General features: G+C 36.0%; 1 long non-coding RNA gene across 1 annotated transcript; it reads right to left on the bottom strand.

Annotated features, from left to right (window-relative positions):
* On the bottom strand, positions 516-3,902 carry LOC109836994. Its single transcript, XR_002246146.1, has 3 exons — positions 3,561-3,902; positions 3,422-3,492; positions 516-888 (listed from the first exon to the last, which is right to left on the bottom strand). It is a non-coding gene; the product is annotated as an uncharacterized LOC109836994 (long non-coding RNA).

Below are 4,337 nucleotides of genomic sequence, written 5' to 3'. Positions count from 1 at the left end.
TTAGGGATGTTAAATGGGTGGGTTTGGGTATTAAATGGGCGGGTCATAAATGGGCGGGCATATTTTGCTCATTTACCCATTTATGACTCATTTAACATTTTCTAAATGGGCGGGTTTTTACCCACCCATTTAATAAATGGGTCGCCCATTTGCCCATTTAACTATAATAGCTATATATGTATAATACTTTTAGGGTGTTTTTTGTAAAGTTTTAGGATTTTTTTTGTAAACTATTAGGGGCTTTTTGCAAAATTTAGGAGTCTTTTTGTAAACTTTTTGAATTATCAAAATATGCACATGCATGTACATAACTCATTCAGGAATAGCATGAACATATTGAACGAGATAGCATTAAAATTACCAATCATGTATTTTTTTTTTTTTTTTTACTATGCCAAGCGCAAAGAACTGAAAGAATACATCACCTGCAAAATGATATACATTGTTTATTGCGATAACCAATGCCACAGGAAGCCACTTATGCCACATCAAAAAGAAATTCAAATAGAGCACAATTTTTCGAACGTGCAAACCCGTCTTATGAATAAGCATCACAACTCGCCTTAAAATACCACAATAACCTCAATCAAAGGAAAAATACAGACATAATTTTGATGGATAGGGATCATACAAACACATTAACCAAACATCAAACCCCTCACGAGAGTCCACATAATTGTTGAACTGACAATTATTCATTTCAAGTATTGCAATGCGAGGGACCACACCAAACCCGAATAGAAAAAGGAAACACAACAAACATAAAATCCCTTTTCATTGAGATAATCACCAAGCCTCTCAACAATCATCTTACACTACCCAAGGCTCATCATAAATGTCGAAAATCAAAGCAAGATTAGTTTTCTTAGATTGTAACACCTCATCATCCTGAAAGATACAAGCAAACAACCAGTTCAATTACGTTAAGGATAAATATCTTTGTATGAAAACAGAGCATAAAAACCATGAATAATTTATTATGTTTCTCTTTTCTATAACAAGCAACTGGAAATTTCATCTTGTGCCACAATACATGAAACAGATGCACCCAATAACGAACAAAGTTGTCTAATTTGATCAAGGCCATAGTGTGTGATTATACCTAGAGTTCGAGTTCTTCCACAAGTAACCAGAAGCAAAATACATAAGGGCTAATTATTTTTATTGGTCAAACTAACATAATATGTTCATCCTAGCAGCGGATATTAGTCTTGAAACTTTGCACCAATTGCTAGTGCAATCGGAGGGCCAAAAATGAAACCTCTAGCCTCAATTCCTGTTAAATCCAACATGGAAATTGTAAATGAATGTTGCAAGAAGTGTCGCTTGTAGTACACATCCTTAGATATTCCATCACATATGGTCATCATTCATATACTCATATGAAGTGCCAAAAGGAATGTCATCAAACTTTTCACTAAATGAGATATTAATAAATATACTAGAAAACAAGACCTGTCTTTCACTAACTGAGATGTTATAACAAAAAAAAATACTGAAGCAAAAGGACTCAAAAGATGAAAATTTCACGTACAGAAGGAAGCAGAAAATGCAAGGAATTCTCATATCAATACAATTATACATTGCTAGTCATGAACTGAGAGATTAAACCAACAGCAATTGATGGATCAGCTACCCAAAACTATATGCAAAAGCATCTGTGAGCAGCTCTTCTTGCCAGTTGTTAAGGATGTCTAGCTAGTTAAAGGTGTTTCAAGGGAAATGCTCTTGCTTCTGGTTAGAATTCTTTCCTCATGAAGATATCCATATCTAAATCTAGATATATTTATTACAGTGACATAGAGACGTCAGCATAATAACCTTTATATTTTTCACCAATTGATCTGGATTCATCTTAGTATTTGCACGTACCCCCTTCTATTTCTTTCCATCCAAATACAGTACACAATAGATGCAAGAGCTAGCTTTTTAACATTATGTGCAAACTTATCTGACTTCCATTGCTAAGCAAACTAGTTAGTCACTTGAGGTCAAGAATAACTTCTTCTCCTGAAGCCAATCCAACTCATAACATCCCTCCGAACATGTTCAGAATATTGGCAATCAAAGATTAGATGTTTGTAATCTTCAGGTGGCAATTCACAAGGGTACAAATATTTTCTTGAGCTATATCATCTTACATAAGTTGTCAAGTATAAGGAGACGTTGCTGGAAAACAAGCCATAGTATAAAAGATTGTTTAGGGAAAACAAATTTATCGCAAACAATAGGGTGCTAGGATTCTCTATGAGATAAAGGAAGAAGATCATTGTAAGCTAGTGATTAACAAATTAACCATTAAAACAACACTTATCCATCCTTTCTATTACTCCTGTAACAGTCCCCTATCTATGTGTGTGGTTCATGTACGTATGTGCATATGCAAACAAGCCTACATATGCATTTATACATAAGAGTTCACTCAATTAGAAGGTAAAAGTAAAAATAACGATCAAAATGATATTTGGATTTGGATCAGGTTACACAGATGAAAGCTGAATACATTCCACCTAGAGAAGATGTTATCATGCAAAACAAAGCACCAGACGATGTCTATGTGATCGTTTCAGGTGAAGTGGAAATTATATACTCTGAAGAGGAAAGAGGAAAATGAACAAGTGGTAGGATCCCTAGGCACAGGAGATCTATTTGGAGAAGTTAGTGCATTGTGTAATAAGAGTATAGGACTCAAGGTTTTACATTCCGAACCCGAACGTTATCCCAGCTACTAAGGTTAAAGCACAGCGCGCTTAGAGAAGCTATGCAAGCCAAACAAGAGGACAGCATAATTATAGTTAAGAACTTCCTCAAGGTAAAAAAGAAATTTGTTATCAAATTACTAAACATTATCATATTAGAAATTCAGTTATGTTAACAGAGAATTTGTGTATTGCAGCATCAAATCGAATATAAGGATATAAGTCTTGATGATATTCTAACAGAGAACGGAAACCACAATGAAGCAAATATAACTGAATTTTGCTTTTCTATTTATCACAATTGTATACAAAGTGCAACCATGACCTGATTACAAGCTCAATCAAAAATAGGATTAGTCCTTACCAATTTATTGTGTCTTGTTCGTATTAATCACAATTGCTAGCAAATGACTTATATTTCATCAATTTATTACAAAATTTGCAATTAGAACAAACAGAGGAAAATTCGACAGGAGAGGCTACAATCACAACAATCTGCCTAATCGAAAAGTTATAAACTTTTACTAAAGTCGTGAAAATAAGCAACTATTCATGAAATAGTGCATGATATGGTTCATAAAATAATTTAGAACAATGAATAACAAAAATCGAAATGCAAAAAACATTGAGTTTTGATAAATAAATAAATAAAAGTCTATAGAGCATTTCATCTAACACTTAGCAAGCGAAACCTATTTGAAGATCACATGGGCGGATTTTACCTTAGTGCGATTTCAAGTGTTGGTGAACTCGGCAATGGCCTTAGCTTCCTCTCTTAGATCAAAATCGATCTCTGATTTTTTCAAAAAAGGTAAAAACCAATGAAAGGTAGAGAGAGAGAGAGAGAGAGATTAGGGTTACCTCAATGAGTTTCAGGCCGCGGCAGCGGCGACGGCGGTGGCGACAGTGGCGGCGGAGATGAAGAAGAAGATCCGAGAGAGAGAGAGAGATTAGGGTTGAGTTTCAGGCGGCGGCAGGGGCGACAGCGGTGGCGGTGGTGGCGGTGGAGATGAAGAAGGAGAGAGAAATGAGAAGGGTTTTCGTTTTCGTTTTGGTTTTGGGAATACGACGCCTGGCAAATGAACACTTCGGGTTTTGGTTTTGGGTATGCGGGCGGGTAAATGGGTGAATAGCCACCGCCCATTTAATACCCATTTAGTACAGTTTGAGATGAACCCGCCCGATTAGACCCATATAACTAAATGGGTGGGTTTTGGGTGGGCCAAATGATGGGCGGGCAAGGTGGGTAAATGGGTATGGGCAAAAATTGCCTTCCCTACCTAGCATAGAGTGCAAACATACAACACTTCCCTAGCATCAATTACTGTGATGCACCAATTTATACAAAATACCTCAATACTTCTGCTGTCAAATAGATATCATGGGTCAAATTGATTTACGAACTATGAAAATTTCTTTAGTAGTACGTAAAAGAAAATTAAAAGTTTTGCTTCTTTCAATTCTCAAGCATGGTAGCAGGTCAGGGTATTCCTCCTCTTTATCCTAAATATTCCATTCCTCATCTTTAGGGGTGCTTTGAGGAAACTTACCATATCACACATGAGAAGAATATTTTCTACCAAGATCGAAGATAGACAATAATGCAATTTCAACGAGCAAGCCATCTAGCATCGGCTT

Source organism: Asparagus officinalis, chromosome 4, assembly GCF_001876935.1.
Source record: "Asparagus officinalis chromosome 4, Aspof.V1, whole genome shotgun sequence".
NCBI classification, from domain to species: Eukaryota; Viridiplantae; Streptophyta; class Magnoliopsida; order Asparagales; family Asparagaceae; genus Asparagus; species Asparagus officinalis.
Note: the sequence above shows the minus strand (reverse complement) of the source record. Positions and strands in the feature narration are given on the sequence as shown.